This window comes from Haemorhous mexicanus, chromosome 5 (genome assembly GCF_027477595.1).
Source record: "Haemorhous mexicanus isolate bHaeMex1 chromosome 5, bHaeMex1.pri, whole genome shotgun sequence".
Classification (NCBI taxonomy): Eukaryota; Metazoa; Chordata; class Aves; order Passeriformes; family Fringillidae; genus Haemorhous; species Haemorhous mexicanus.
In genome coordinates, this window is record NC_082345.1 from 33,556,263 (window position 1) to 33,573,182 (window position 16,920).

The 16,920-nt window shown below is 43.6% G+C and overlaps 1 protein-coding gene across 4 annotated transcripts in view; it reads left to right on the forward strand.

Moving 5' to 3' along the window:
- The first annotated feature begins 209 nt into the window (after window positions 1-209).
- Window positions 210-16,920, forward strand: part of ATP2B1 (ATPase plasma membrane Ca2+ transporting 1) — a 60,874-nt gene continuing 44,163 nt past the window's right edge. For 2 of the 4 annotated variants that reach the window (XM_059846813.1, XM_059846816.1), the window contains exon 1: window positions 535-683. The gene's annotated coding sequence lies outside the window, so the exon portion shown is untranslated. Of the gene's footprint in view, window positions 351-534; window positions 684-16,920 lie in introns of those variants that run through there. The other 2 variants (XM_059846814.1, XM_059846815.1) reach the window with 2 other exon arrangements.

Sequence of the window (16,920 nt, forward strand, 5' to 3'; positions counted from 1 at the left end):
CCCGTCACGTGGCCCGCACTCCGCAGGCGGCGAGGGAGGCGGCGGGGACCGGCGGCCGCGGCGCCGGGAGAGGAGGAGGGGGCGGCGGGCGCGGGCAAGTGAGTGACCGCGGCGGGCGGGCGGGCGGAGGCGGGAGGCGGGCGGATCGCAGCGTTGCGCTCCGCCCCGCCCCGCCCCGCCCTGCCCGGTGGCGCCCGGCTCCTGTAGCGGTTGCTCTGCGGCGCAGGGGCTCGGCGGCGCGCTCGGCGGTGCCCGGTGTGTGCGGGGGAAAGGAGGCGGGTGGGCCCCGGGGAGCGGCGGCGGCGACGGTGGGAGCGCCCGAGAGGAGGGCGAATCGCTGATTCCTGCCGGTGAGGCGACGGGGGCGGGGCGGGCGGTCCGCGCCCCCCTCCCTCCCTCCTTCCTTCTCCTCCCCCGGCTCTCCCCGCGCCGGTGCCCCCTCCCTCCCTCCTTCCCTCCCCAATTCCGTCGCCGCTTCACCCCCCCCCCCCCCCCGCCCCCTCTCCCGCCCTCCTCGCGCGGCCGCAGGGCGGGGGCGGCGCGGCGGGGCCGGCCGGCCGTGGGCAGGGCGGGGAGCGCGGGGACCTTGTGCGCTCGGCGAGCGAACGAGCGGGCGGCGTCAGGTTTACGGGCGCCTCGTCCTGGCCCCCGACCGGCGGCTGTGTCGGCCCCACGGCGTAGAGGTAAGCGTGGCGGCAGCTCGGGGCGGCTCTCCTCTCTGCTGGCCGACCGGGGCCGGCAGCAGCCTGGCGGCAGGTGCAGCGTTGCTCCTCTCCCGCCGCGGGGCTGCGAGCCGTGGCCGGGCTCGCTCGGGGGGCCGGCGCGGCCGGAGGGGGCTCTGTGCCGCGCTCCTGGGCTTTCGCCGGTTCTCCCCGCAGGTAACCGAAGCGTGCACCTGGCCGCCACCGTGCAGTCAGGGCACGGCGTGACCTTGAGGGCAGCGGATGCGGGGCTGAGCCGCCGCGGGAGCGCACCGCCACACCGTCGGGGACCCCGCGGCTGGACACGGTCGGCACGCCACGGCCCTGCAGGCTCCTGGCCGGCGGGCGCGCTCACGCCGTGGATTAAGGTGGTGCTCAGCCCCTGCCGCCCGCCGGGTTAAGTAGCCGGGATTAGCCCGCTGCGGCAGCACGACACCGACATCCCGGGCACTTCGCCGCCCCGCGGGGGCTGGGAGCCCGGCACCCACGCAGCCTCGCCCGCCCGCCGCGCCCCCAGGGCTGTGTTTTTGGCCGCGGCTGAGTCGTACGCTGCTTTCCGTCGGAGCGGACGGGCTGGTTTGATTTATCGATGCCTAGCCGGGCTGCTCATCGACCGGCGCTGACGAGGAAGGGATGCGGCAGTACTTCGGGTGCCGGGAGAGCGAAGCCCTCGCTGGCGTTTCTCCGCGGGTGAGCCCGACCCCGCGCGGGGCCGCTCCGCGGTGGGAAGCGCCTCTAACGGCGGTGTCATCCTCGTCCCGGCCGTGCGTGTAACCTTTGGCTGTTGCACCACGTGAGTTTGGGAGCGGGCTGGAGCCTCCGCCGGGGATGGCTGGCCGGTGCCGAGCGCGGGAGGCAGCGCTCGCAGTGGGGAGGAGTGGGGTGGGTGTCCGCGCCGCCGTCTGCCCTGGCTTCCTGCCGAGCCCCTCGGTCAGTCGTAAAGGCTGAAGTCGGAAGGACTTATGATTTCGAGAGGAAGATCTCATGAAAAGCGATCTGTTGTCTCCGGGAGCGTTTCCTTTAGAGCGGCCGTGCGAGTGGTGTTCGCCAGGGGCAGGAAGGGGCTTAGCCTGAGCCCGGGGAAGCGTTTAGGAACGGAGAGCTGTGGTTCAGTCTGTCCCAGGGTTTGCAGCCTGAGGGACGGTGTATTAGTTCAGCTGTAATAGGCGGTTATATAGTGCTGTGCGTGATCCACACTCCACAAAAATATTTTTTACGTTTGACTTTTTAAACTGTAGGGGCGGGTGACGAGGACAGTAACAAAATTTCGGGGGCTTTTTTCTTGTAATTTTAAGATCCGCGTAACAGAAATCCCTAAATACTTGTTATATATGGCATTTGTACATTTATAACTTTAGTTGCTGAGGCTTTCTTCTCAAGGTCTTTTCAAAAGGAGCTGGTGACAGTACCTTATGCTGTGCCTGAAGCTGTCATTCTAAGAATGTTCGCAGATATCTCGCCTCACAGTGCTTGAGAGGTGACTGGCTAGGTGATTATTCAAATCATGTCCCTCCTTAGAAGTCAAGTTCCGAGTCCACTGTACTTGTGAAATATCTTCATCATTAGTGGCTGGCAATCTTGGCTTCCTGGGGAATGAAGTGAGCTTGCCTTTGGAAAACTACTGCCTGTAGGAAAGCTGCTGCATCTCTAAAACATTGCTGGGTCCTAGTGAATTTGGGTTAAAATAATGTCTTTTGGTACTTGGAAAGGTGTTGGTTAGATAACTTGCCAATTCCTTGGTCCATGAGACTGTGTGTTCAGAAGGTGGTAGCTGTAGCTATAGCCAGGGCCACTTTTTTTCAGCTGTTTGTTGGCGTTTTTCAAGGATTTCTTCCAAACACCACAAATTGTGAATTCCAATAGAAGTAAACTTGTGTATCTTTAAACTGTTGGCTCTTCTCTCAGGAACAGCTTCCAATGTACTAGGGCTTTAATACTTATGGCATAATGAATGGAAACTCTTGGTGTCAGTGGAAAAAGTGGTCACTGAATTCAGTGAGGAAAAAAAACTCATACACTTCAATGTGAAATTTTCAGTCTGGAAGAGCATCATTGTGTGGTTCGGTTTATTGCTGCTCCTACTGATGATTATGGTGACCGACTCAGGCTGAGTTAGCTGAAGGAAATGTGAATGAATCCTGTGTTGTGTACAGGTACTTGCAGGTTTTCCCTATCCATGTTCCTATGCCAGTGCTAAATTGCAACGTTATTACTTCTCTCCACTCAGAGAAAAACACATGGAAAGCCATGTGGATCATTCAAATGATACAAGTCAAAACTAATTTTAAAGGGAATATTTGTAAGCACACATACTGTTACTTTTGGACATGAAGCAAATATTTTTAGGAATTTAAAGCAGAAAACAAGACTTCTGTCACATTAGCATTGAGTAAACTGTGTATTGGTTTCTTACACAAAGTTGCATTACATACAGATAATGGTGCAAGGAAAGGATCCCCATTTGTGTAACACATATTCTGCTAATAATCTGGGGGTAATCCTGCAAATTAAAATCCCCAGTAGTCTAAAGGAAGAGTCTCGTTTAGAAAGTCACTCTTTTGTGGACCACAAAATATAGAGAAGTTATGTCAGCTGTTAAAATCGCAAACAACTAAAGTGTTTTGTGGAAAGCTTCAAAGGAAATTCAGAGGCTTGAAAGTGTCCTGTAGCAAAGGCACAAAGGTCTAGTAATTACTTCTATTATCTTTATTTTAGCTGTTTGAATTTATTTGGAAAGAAGAATGTGATAAATGGGAGGTAATCATGAGATGAAAGGAAGAAGGAAGAGACATAGACTGGGTCTGCAAAAGCCACCTCAAAAACAGATGCTTTGGAAGAATTAACTTCACTGACATTTAAGATTTTAGAGCTGGGAGCTTACTATTAACTGGCAAGTTCAAAATGAATGTGGCAAAACAATCAATAACATGCCACAGCAAGAAAGTCTCCCTTGACATGAGGGTGGACAAGATAACCTAAAGTATCTTCTAACTCGAATTTCTTCCATTAAGGTAGACTAAATATTAATGGCATTCTTTACCACTGAAATGTGACCTCACTAATGTCTTTCAGTGTTTGAACTCTTTTTATTTTTATATATGTTTTATTCTGTTTTTAAAGAGAAAATAGTACTAGTGCAAAAAGGGATTTGCATTTTATTTAAAGGCGTAGTCAGATTTCAGTTAGACAAATTTAATGCAGAATAGCGAACAGCTATGATTAGTCCTGGGCATTTAAAAGTAAATATCTTTTGAAAAATAAGAAAGGCTGCTTGAATCTATAAGAGATCTCTGTTATAGAAATGCATGCTTACTTTATTGCAAAAGGATCAATAAAATTGCAGTAATAGCCTTAAATTTGTATTCTCTAGTATTCTCTACTTGTCTTAAGTAATAATAATAATACTTGTTAAAAGTTGCAGTTCAGCAGATAAGGATCTTTCTCTATAGAGTATTTTAATTAAAACTAGATAAAATCTAGGAGTTGCAGAATTGTGTCTAAAAACCTAGGCTTAGCTCTGCCTGCTGGCTTTCTAGAGTGTGTGCAATGGTCTCAAGCAGGTTTTTTGGGGCTTTTTTATTCAAACCTGTTACATTTTCTCGGAGGACATTTTTATTTCTTGTAAAGTTTAACAGATCGAAGAACAAGGAAGAGGCAGGAAAGATGAGGTGGTACTGTTGCTGGTTTGGAAAAAAAAAAGTGAACTTATGATACTTGTGTAGAGGATGGGTATTTCTCATGAGCATTAAGATTTACTAATTTGTTCAAAATAGCTTGCCTTTTTAAAGATTGGATTCCTCCACTTTTCAGTACCTAATGTTAGTGTTCTCCTAACTTAGGGTCATTTTGCTGAAAAGACCATGTTCATTAACTGAACAGCAGAGTGATAAAAAAGTAAGATTTTTTTTGTTCATGAAGCCTTCCAAACATCTCTTAATGCATGTGAAAAATAAAAATGTGTTCAGCAGTTTCACTCAGATGATGTAAGCTGTGATAATGAGCAGTATAGAAGGAGGATTTCCAGGAGGTGACATGTACTGTGAAATCAACAGGCAAAATATTAGACTAACCCATCTTGAAACAGTTGAACCTACTCAGAATATAATTTCTACACAGACACATGGTATTGTCCAGTTTGTCTTTTATTTTTAAATTATTAGGCTTTCAAATACTGTTAATCAAAATGAATTTCTAGTTTTTATGACAGATTTCACTTGATATGAGCAGTATCTTTGAAGGAGCTGTCTGTTCAAGCTATTGGTATTCCAGTAAACATTATGAAAATTATTTCTGCTGCCACTTATAAATCTTACTCTAACTGACAGATGACAGCAGGAGGTGTTATTAGTTTAATTTTGGTGAATTGCAAAGTAGGTATGAGGCTTTCTCCATTGGTATTTCAAAGGTCTTGTGGGAGAAGAAATCTAAGGAAAATGTAGGAGGCATTTAAAAAAGAAATCAGAAATAGCTTTGAAAATAAATATAACTTATTTTTTTGTCCGGTAAGAGATAATATGTAATTGCTGTTACAAAGCAGACAAATAACATCTGCCTTGCCTTTGAAGGCGAATGGACTGAGAAAGAGAATATGTTCCTCCTTTCTGGTGTTGGCAAGTGCACTGTGCAATTAGAGTGCATAGATCCATATTGAGGATGACATTTGATGGTCACCCTCCATAGTGCTGGCCATTAAGTCTGGCTGGTTCTGCCACTTACAGCATGACCAGTCTCAGCACTAGGGGTAGGTAGCTTTGGCTTCTTGCTGGCTAGAACCTGATGCTGCTTTGTAGATGAGAGTTAGGTAATTTTGTGCATGGCTTCCTATGGACTATTTTCTGCATGGCTTCCTTACAGTGCACTGCAGTGGTTTGCGTGTCTCATTTTTCTTAATATTGTGTATGAGCTGGATGTTGCCTTCATTCCCAGTGAGCACAGGAAACACCATGTTCTTAAAACACACTTCTGGAAGCCTATCACTTGTAATCTGCTACCCTTACTTGTGCCCTTATATTCACAGAAAGATAAGGTAGCAGCAGGGAAAACAACACTATTGGTTTCTCACCACTTGGTGTACAGTGTCTGGTGCTGTACAGAGGAGGCCCAGGATGTACCATGGCTCTGCACAGTTGATAGCAACAAACCCCAACTCAAGGCAGGAAAGATGATTCAGCCCACTCTGCTTTAAGCAGCTATCTAACTTCTGGGACGCGCCCCAAGGGTTATAGTGGTGTGCTCTTTTCCTGCTTACCTTGTCATTAAAACTTAAACTTTCATATTAATTTTAAAATTTTGAATCAAAGATGAACTTAGTCACTTTTGCCTTACTTACACCAGTGAAAGAATCCCAAGTGCTCTTTGGTGGAGTGTTACAGATGTGCCCTTATGTAGAAATCACATAACTTTTTCTGCACTTGTTATTTGACCAGTGACTGGTGGCTTGTCTGCATGGCTCTTTCAGGATTGCCCCTGTGTCTCTGCAAATACAGGGATGTGATGCTTGTGGTGTGTATTTTGGCTTCTGTCTAGATTTTAAATAAAACAACTGGTGACTCCATATGGGGATAGGAGGAAGAGTCACTAGCTGTGTTTGGTGGAGTTTTTGCACTGTAGAAAGAAAAAACCATAGTGCTATGGTCTTCATTGAAATAAGGAACTTAGGCCAGTAGCAATAAAGAAGCCTTGTAGCTTCAGCATGCTTTTTTTAAAGAATATTGTAGAGTGTTCTAATAAGTTGAAGGTGGTCACTGTGACTCTCCAAAAGCTTGGAAAACATTTGGTTTTGTATGGTAGGTATTTCAAGAGATTTGAATGTCTTTTAAGTCCCCATCAAACGATGTGTTAAGTCACTCCTGTTTAATATGTTTGATGCTTTTTTAAATATTCCAGAGTTTGGTCAGACTTTTATGGTGGCCTTCTTAAGCTGCTGGTTGATCAGCATAATCCAAGAGGCTGGGGACAGAGAGAGCATAATTTGTAATTGCCTATTTGGCTTGTCACTGTGAGTGCAAAGTTTCACTGGCTGGCTGAGGTGACCTCATGGCTACTTTCGTTTCCATCTTAGCCTAACTGCAATAATTCCCCCCTCTTTTGTGTCATCTCTGCCACTTTATATCTACTCAAAGTGCACCACTAGATGGTTTGTTACATAATCTTTGTGCACTTCTCTCCAAAGTGAGAAGTAAAGCTCAGATGAGGAAAGCAACAGGAATCTTTGGATTGATGGTTGGGAATGTTCCTCCTTGTGGAGTAGTCATGTGAAATCATTCCCTGGAGAGTATTAACCTTTTCACATGGGAGAACTTGAACTTATTGTTTTGATGGGAGAGTGGTTTGAGCGCCAGTTTTCAACTAATGGTGTTCCATAAAAGCGTATTTGGGTTTAAACACAAGAACTATATGCCTAGGTGGTTTCTGATACTACAGTGGAGTAAAAGAAATTTTGCTTGTGTTGAGCATCCAGACTTGCTTTCTGGTGTTTTTACATAGAGAAGACCAAGTAGATAGTAACAATAAATGGATAGAAAAGGTGCCAGGTATCGTTAGCCCTTAGACTGCTTAAGAAGGGGTGGTGTTCTTGAATCTCTTCTGCTTGTTTGGATCTAGTAGATAGTAGATCAGGATCTCAATATACATATTGAACAGGAGTTTTTTCAGTTCCATCCAGGTGCTACTGCTATCAGTATTGATGTTGCATTTCAAATTGCTTTATATTGCTTGGATGTGCCAATTTTTCTTCACTTGGGAATGAAGCTGGTGCAGAACTTCATGAAGCCTATGGAACATAGTGCAAATCAATACTTAAATTAGAGCAGTCTCTACCAGCCTCACTCAGTTGAGGTTGTATGAAACATGAAATGATTTAAACTGGCTGTCAGGGTCTGTGCCAGATGGCTTTCAAATATGCATAGTTGAGACTGACAGCTGGAGAGAGTAGGGAAGGTGCTTTACCACTGCTAGCACAACTGCTTTACTTCTGCTTTATTGATAACACAAATCATTACAGTTTGTGTTCACCTACTTCTGCTCTGCAATCCAAGTAGTTAACATTGACAGTGATTTTTCTTATTCTGCAAAGAGCTTGCTTTGCATAGTGAGACATCTTGACATCTTCACAAAGTCTGCTTTCAGATGCATTTTGATAATAGGTAGGTCTTGTGTTGGTGACTGCAGATCTAAGGATTTGTTCCTAAACTAGAGCTGTACTTCTCAAGTGAGTTAAAAGAGATTTGGGAATAAAAGACTAAATTCTCTGGGATTTGAGAAAGGCATGGTCCTTTTCTGGATTTGTGTGTATGTGTGTTGTTTACTGGTAGTGGAGGCACTTACACTGGAATAATCTTTCATGTAGAGTAACTCACTCTGCAGTGCATACCAGGTTATGGAACCTTTTGAAAGAGCTTTGGTGCAAACACACACATCCAAAATTAGATGCCAGCATATAAAGCAGTGGTACATGCTAAGTCTTGCTTGTGAGTGAGTAATTTGTGTATGGCTTTCTTTTTTTCTTATTGATCCTGGTGTTGCCGGGCACTGGACAGCAGCTCCTCAAACCATATTAGCAAAATGATTTGTAAAATGTTGTCTTGGTTGTGAGAAGTCTGACGCCTTAAAGCTGTGTTATGCTACCTTCTAACACTGGAAATTGGTTTACCAGTTTGGAAAAATGCAAGGGATGTATGCTTGATATTTTTTTGGAAGATAGCTGAACATTCTTGACAGATGAACCTCTCATTCCAAAACTGCAACGCTGAATTTGCATAAGCTCAAAGCTTTATATTTACCTTCTATCAATAGTCAAATCTAAGGCTATATAACCCTGGGCAAAATGCTTTGAACTGGACAAAGTTAACACGTGTTACTTTGAGGCAGCCGTTGTAGAACAGGCCAATTTCAAGCTCCTGATGGGGAGCTGCTCGAGGCCCCTCCTGAGCATTACTGAGCTGACACAGTACAAACATTTCTGACGGGCTTTCCCCTTCACTGTCACAGTTGGCAGTAGCTGAAAATGGTGACGTAGTTGTGGGGCTACTGCATGGCCTAGATTCCTGGCGTGAGGTTGAACAGGAGAGCTGAGGCTGGCTGGCACCTGTACCCTACCATGGGGACGAGGATGCCTGCAGGAAAGGTCTTGGCCACCCTGCAGGACAGGGAGCCTGAGCCAGCTGCAGGGCTCTCCTGTGCTGGCAAGGACTGGCCCACAAGAGCAAGAGTGTGACCAGTGGGTTTTGTTTTCAGTCATTCTTGTGAGGCCACATCCAAAAATGGTGCCTTGTTTTGCACCTCTCCTGACAGTCGATGAGGGGCTGTCCTGTGGTGTGTGGAGAGAATTAGCGTGAGGTGGCTTTGCTTGCCCTGGACGGGGGAAGGCTCAAGAGGGACCCTGGTGATGGTCTGTAGTGGGGCCTTGCAGGAGAGGTGCAGCTGGGCTCGTCTTTTTCCCAGGATGACCGTGGGGGTGTGGAGAAGAGCTTCCATGATTGACTTGAGCTGGTGAGGCCTGTGCTGGCTGGAAGGGGCAGTCCCTGTCACTGTGTGACCTTCAGGAGGAACCACTGGTGTTGCTGCTGACTTGCTTGTCACCGGTTCTCATCTCGGGCTGTCCCCTGACCTTGAGGTCAGGTGAGCGGCAGTGCTGGCGCAGGGCTGTACCTTCTGGCAGTAGCACAGCCTTGGGTATTCCTGAACTAACTGTGAAGCCACATCCTTCCTCTCGCTCTGACATGGTTGTGCAGCTGCTTGATATGTGAGTTCAGCCCAGCCGACTGTGCTTAACTTTGGCAGAGCAATCCTGGCCACTTACATAAGCGTCTTAAAAAACTGAAACCAGTCACTCTGGGCTGCTTCTGTTGCTGGAGCGACGCAAGCGCATCTAAGATGAGGTGCATGTGACTGTTTTAGATCATGTCCTAGGTGGCTAAATATAATATTTTGATAGATATGTTTTAATTTATCTATTGCCTATTTACAAAAAGCGCCTGAAGTGCCTACCTTAGAGGCAGGTGTTCCCATTTGGTCAGGGGAATCTTGCATATGATGGAAGGAATGTAAAGCTTTAACCCACGAAATGCACACAGGGTTCAGAACTTGAGATAGACCCTTCAGGTGGTTAAAACAGGTGATGGGGAAGAGCACAATTTCAACACTGACTTTTGAAAAAGCTCTTGCATCTGCTGCATGCTGTCTATTACCAAGTATTGAAGTACTAAATCATGGGGAGTGATTAATGCTAGAATCAGTAGTTGTTCAGCTATGTACTAAATTAAAGAGTTTCAGGTTAAAAACTGAGATAACAACAAGCCTCTGTAGATCCTTAAAGACAGCTGTAGTAATTCTAAAGTATAAAATTCTGTGGAATTTGCTGTAGAAACTTCACCGAGAGGAAGGATGCTCATGTTTCAAGGGGCTTTTCAGCCCTTTCCCCCACACCCTACTTACTTTATATAAACAGATCATGTGTCTTAACTTGCTCATTAGAACCCTAATGTCAGCCTCTCAAATGTGAAGTGTGTTATAAACATAGTTAGCTGGGAGCTTAGCAAGGCTCTGGTTGCCAGATGAATTAGAATTTGTGGTGTATTTCCTGCGAGTATGGTTTCATATTTGCTTCGCTCAAGCAGGTTCAGTGTAGTTCTGTGCCATGTTTTGAGTTGGCACTGGCATTGGATTATCTGTGTGGTGGGTGTGGTTAGATAACCATTCTGCCTGGAAAAAAAACATTTTTACTATCTTTATAAGACTCCGTGTACCTGCAGGAACTTCACTGTTGTCACAAGAGACTGCAATAACTTGGGGAAGTAAGGGATGATCAGGGTGGTTGGTATGCATCCTGACACTTCATCATCACCATGTTTGTGATGGAAGAAATATGGCTTTCCTTGCTGTGGTTGCTCTGCATAAAACTTACTGAGCAGCCTAGCTGGAGTCCTGGGAACCACCCAGGCACAGCACACAAATAGAGAACACTGCAGGAGCTCCGAGTTTCAACAGCAAAACTGTGAAGTGGCTTGGTTGCATGATAGGGGTAAAACTTTTTAGTCAGCTATAAAATATCATGTAAGCTCTGTAAGATGGGAACCAGCTCAGCCCACTCTGACTTACTAATTTTGTGAATCTGCCATGTGAAAATGAAGCTGAGAAGTGAATACCACTTTCTTGTAGATGGGGAGAAGAAACAGCCATCTGATTTGCTGAAGGGTGGTTCTTCTATTTTTAAAACCTGAAACAAGTGAAGGCTAAATTATGTAGCTACAGGCACATTCTTCTTCAGTAGGTAGTAATCAAAATCTAATGATTAAAGCTGTCAAAGCTTTTTAAAGTTCATGTGAAGTTTAATGATGGAAATTTACCTTTTCTTTGGGAGGAGGAGTGTTTTGCTGCTCTTCTAGGGGAAACTTTAAGACAAAGGCATTTATTGCACTTGCATGACTTTCTCGTATACAAATTTCTAAATAGTGAAACTTAGAAATAGCTACCCAAAAATTATTTGATGCATGCTTAACATTAGAAAGAATTTTATATGAGCTTAGCCTCATACCAACAAGTTAAGAAATGTGAACTTTATTTAAGAAAAAAAAAAAAAAAAATCCAGTCAGTTTTGTAGACTAAAAATCGTGGGTGTCTGTGGAGATTTTGCCAGGAAGGTATGTTGTCTCATGTTGGCCTATAGTTTTGGGTTCACCTCCATGAGGTGATGGCAACAAGATATCAATCTGTCTGCTCAAAGCCCATTTCTCTTTCCAAAACTGTTTCCACAGCCGCCACTGTGTCAACACCGTTCAGTCATAATTGTCAACTCCGAAGCAGGCTGATCAATGGAAATGCTAAATAAAGCAGCAGGGCTCTTGCCTCAGAGGCTCTGTAAAACCAGATTTGCCAGGAGATGTGTGCCTCTGTGAATATCAGCAGAAAGGCTCACTGTTTGTTATCTTCTAGTCCAACACTGCTATGTGCCTTCAGGGCTTCTTTGCTTGAGGTTGTCTTGAGCTCTTGAGTTTTTCACATTGTCTTCCAAGTGAGGTTGTTTTCTAAGAAATGGACACCCAAAAGGGTTTTGTTTTTCAGAAACTGTTTGATAGGAACAAAAACTTGAATTTCAGCTATGTGATGGTTTTGGTGCTGAGTTTTTGGTTGTTAGGTTTTTAAAAATTTTTTTAATGCATTTAAAGCATCAGACCTCATGGTACTTGTTAGCACTGTTAGAATTGCTCCTGCCATTCATCAGGTATGAGACTTTTAAGATGTGACTGCTGGTTGAGGATCAGAAATGAAATACCAGCTTTACTGCCCATTGACATACATGTCTATGAAAGACCCAGGAAGTTCTTGGCATGCTTTAAACTAAGTGCATTAGATTTGCAGGCACAGCTCTTTTAGTGCTTTCTTACAAGGTATCTTTTTCACAGCTGATAAGTAAAATGATGTCTGCACTCCCTCTACTGGCTCTGCAAAAGTAGCTTTCATGAGCTTAAATAGCTGAGTAGCACCTCTTACAAATATGCCTGTGTGTAATTCTGAGTTAAGAACAGTTTAATGAATAGAAGAAGGATTTTCCTGAAAAATGGGTCAACAAATAGTTCCTGAAAGCCAATCAGGTGTCTCAGATGCTATCTCCTGCTATAATGGTAAACACTGGTGTTGTATATACCTTTGTAATTGTAGTCTGATCTGTTTTTGTGTATCAACAATTGGATGGGACTGTCCATTAAAATACTTGTACATCTGGTTATACATCTAAGCTCCGCTTTTATAGGTATTGTGTTCCATATGTATATGAAGAGCTATGATTAGAAGCCTCAGATGGGGAAAGAAAACTTATCTACTTCCATAAATTTGAGTGCCATATACCTTTATTTGCTTATTCTGCGACTACTTGTTTTTTTCTATGTGAAGAGATATTCAATATAAAATTTCTCAGCCAGAATGGAAAAGTTTGGGCTTGAACGAAGTCCTGGTATATATAGGTGTTATGAACATCATCAAAACAATTGCAAGCCATCTTTACATGCCAATATAGTTCATTCTGTTATCTTGTTTTCTGATATTATTATTCTATTATACTACTGCTCTGGTTATTTTTAGTTTGTGGAATTCAGTGACAATTTAACAGTTTCAGAGAACTAAAAGGGTAACCCACCCTAATATACTAGTTAGTAACCAGACAAGTGGAAAAATAACCCAAACTGCCTTTTTGACCAGTTCAAAACATCTCTGAACAAGAACCTTTGATCCTTTGACTTGGAGCCTGGCTTCTGGTTGTGAAGTCTGAGGAGGTTTTCTGGATTTTTGACCCTGTAAGATGCATTTCCAGTCTTTTGTCCAGACACTTTATTTGTATAATTCATAACTGTCGAATATTCCAGAACAGTAAAAAATTGAGCAAACTCAGTTAAGAATTCAGTGCAGCCCCTGCAGTTCCTCCTGTTGAATTTCTCTTTGGGTGTACCTGTGGCTGTCTGTACATGTCTTCAGGCATTGCTGTACTCAGAATGGGCTTTTTTGTTGCAAAAAAAACAGACAGTTGCCTAGGCCTTCACACTGAGGTTAGAACAAGTCATCTTCTCAGAACAAGTGTGTTCCTCCTACCAAATATGCTCTTCCTCCCCCTGCTATGGTGGATTAAGTTCCTGAAGTTTATCCCTGTGACTTGGCTTATGATCAGAATTCAGAGTTGTACTGCCATGCTCAATATTTTTTTTGAGTGCCCAAAGTTCCATTTTAGTGAACCAAAAATTGTGGACCTCCATAATATAGGCCATTACATTTAGCTTGGCAATGTCTGCTTTCAACCCTGGTCTTGTCAAACAAGAACAATGGAGGATTCTCCATGCACAGGAAAATGTATCAATTTTTTAGGAACATCTAATAGTACATTTCAGAATCTCCAAATTAAAGAGTCAGAGAATCCTGATCTTAAAATATCTTAAAATAATAAAATAGCTTGGTTTAGGCTTCCCGTGGGCAATTTTGCCATGTTGCAATTGTTTAAATACTTGAAAATATTTGCTCTGTGAAAAATACTTTGTGACAGCTGATGGCTTATTTTAATAATAATTGCTCAACAACAAGGTGAAGTTTTAGTAACTACCTGCCTTTTCAGTTTTAAGAAAGAAAGCTGTCTTGAAAGCTGTTTAGCTTAATTATGTGCCTGAAGCATCACACGTCAAACTAGACTGCGACTTTGACAGACAGCTGTGTAACTGTGTAACTGCCTAAAATTGTTTGTACACTTTTACACTTGGTTTGATTCTGACTGTATACTCTTGGATCACATTGCTGACTTCCTTTATTAGATAACTGTTTAAACACCAACAAAATTAGTTATTCCACCACGCCCCCCAAACAAAACCCCAAACAAACCAAACTCTACCCTAATTTCATGCCGTATTGGTTAGAGCAGAAGATTTCAAAGGCAATGGATGCATGTGCAAAAATCTGACTCCTGTAGCAGAGGCATGACACACTAAGTGGCAACTTTCTATTAGTAACCTAGAGCAAGCTACTAGATACTGGTAACAAGTCTGAGTGCAACATACAAAACTACATATAAAAGTTCAGTATAATGCATGGCTTTTGTCTGAAGGTGTGCTGCTAAAAACAGGTGTCTGAAAAAACATGGAGGAGATCTAGGAGTCCATTGGTACAAATTTTTGTCTCTCTTAAAGCGTCCCTTCTTTCCTTGAGAAAAAAAGGAAATAGAAAACAAATGTAAAGCCAAACTAAAAAGATAATAGGTTAGAGACTATGGTAGAGCTGGGCTGTCAATCTGCTTGTCATAGAGTACAGGTTTGAATTTGTGTGTAACTTAAATGATCCAAATTCATAACAACTTTGAAATGAGATGTATGGTTGGTTTTCACTGTGTAGGACTTATTCATTAACTTTCTCTTCATCTTCCTTACCAGTGTTTTCCTTACCTCAGGTCTGGAAGTGTGAATAACAAGTCTGCTACTTGTTACTAGCAGATTACATACTTGCACCAGTTTTTTCTAAGTCTTGTCTATATCAGGTAGGATTTTTTTGAAAGGCTACTAAAATAATGCCTAATCATAGAGGTTTTCAGATGGCTTTTTTCTATATTTCCCTTGATAAACTAATTAAAATAAATCATCCTTAATGGGACTGAAAAGCAGGTTTTTGGAGAACAGTCCTAGCACAGCTTGCTTCCTAGTAGTCTGCTTTCTCTTCTCCAAATGCTACGTGTCCTTCAAGTTTAAAGGTCTATTGAAAGTGCTGAAAAACCAGCTGAAGGCATTTTCCTTTGAGGAAAACAGGGATACAGGAGTTTGGTAAGGAACGTGGAGCAATAGGACCAGAGAAGGAATCTTCCAAAATTACCTTCAGAAAAACTGAGTCCCTAACTGTGGAAGTTTGGGTAATTTGTGCTATATTTTGCTTCATGGTGCTGTGTCATTTTTTGTTTTTTTTTCATGATACTTTATCTTCTCAGTCACTTCCCTCCACTGGGGAAACAGGCATTTCACTGAGTATTACTAGCCTCAGGCTAGAGGAAGCTCTTTTCTTCTTTATTCTGCTTTACCTGCATGCTGCATAAGAGAAATTTGTGAGTTGCAGGGTTTAGGTTAAAAATAAAGTTGGCTTCTGACTTAACAAGCTCTGTGAGCTCCTACACAGCTGTACAGTGAAAGAATCTCATGCTGAGCCGAGGTGTGATACAGTCAGACGTGCAATGGTGCTGGTCCTTTGAGGAAGTCTGTTGGAAACCATGAGCTGAACATACAAATCTAGGTTATTTAAAGAGTTTGTGCCATCAGCAGTTATAACATGCACAATTTCAGCAGGATGCTTGAAGTTTGTCACTTGAGCAGAGAAGCTGATACTGCCTTTCCCAATTCCCTTTCTTCAGAGATACTGTATGCTTTTGGTATCACTAGAAACATCATGATTGCTGAAGTTGCACACTGTCACAATGTGCCACTGTAAAACAAACACTTGTGGGAAGTAGTTTTCTGTAGAAGGAGCAAAATAGGTCTCACTTTGCTGAGACAGAATGATGACCTGTAGTCTTCGTGGGTGGGTTGTCTCTTGGCCCCGAGGGTCAGCTGCAGCTGAACTCTGAGCATTTAGCTGTGCTAAGTGCATAAGGCTCTCAATCCAGATACCATCCTTTGGAAGGACAGATATTAAGCCTGTTAAACTAGCAATTGCTACTGAGGATTCAGAGCTACCTTACCAGAAGACTGACACCTCACTGTGCATGCCAAAGGTGGTTATGCTTGTTTACCACTTCAGCTCTGCTGGCCTTGTGCTTTGACAGGGCAGGGGAGTGATGGAATCTGGTAGCTGATCCTCAGCACAGAGTAGGTTCAGCTGGTTGCGATGAAGTTCTTCAAGGCATGGCCCTTCTCCACCTAGGGGAGCTGTGCCAGAGCTAAATTAGACACCTAGCTCACCTCATAATTTGAATGATTGCTGATTAGACTGGAAGCAGAGCTGTCTGCACAGTGCATTAGGATCCACTGATGCTAGTGTGGACTTAAGGCCTTTGGCTTAATCCACAGGAGAAGGGATTTCCTTTATTGTGTGGCATAGGACTTATAAATATTATCATGGACCATGGTTTTATTTTCATTTTTCCTGAGTTGCTTTCTTTTTTCTAATTAATCAAGCACTGATGTCTTTGTGATCTCAGAAACCTAAAGAGTTTTACACGATGAAGTACTTCACAACTGAAGTCTTCAGAAATGAAGCTGTGATTAATTGCACATAGCCTGTTTGGTATAGCAATTTTATGTAGCCTACCAAAACCGAGAAATTAATTAAATTTACTAAATCTGCTTGAGCCGTTGTCTGGCAATCATGTAAATTTGCTGTCCAGTCCAAACAGTGTCTGCCCTTCACTGAAAAGTTATGTACCATGCTATTTTATTAGTGGCAAGTCAGTTGACTTGTGTCCTGAGTTTGCTCAACCCATTTCAACTTGAAATAACAGAGGGAAGAGGAACCTTCTCTTGAAGGGAGATTTAATGTTATCTTAAAGGTGGCAGCCATGTAGTTCTGTGGTAAAGATGCTTCTAGCATTAGCTGAATGTGTGTCTTGTCCCTTAAGCTGGCATATCCACACTGCTTGTGTGACTTCTACAAATAAATGAGCTCCTCCTGGTGCCTTGTGGGAAAACTTGTTCAGACAGTAGAAATGCTGCTGTTTAAATTTTTCCGCTGAGATGGGGTAGATCCTTTTTGGATGACAGCTTTCTGCACC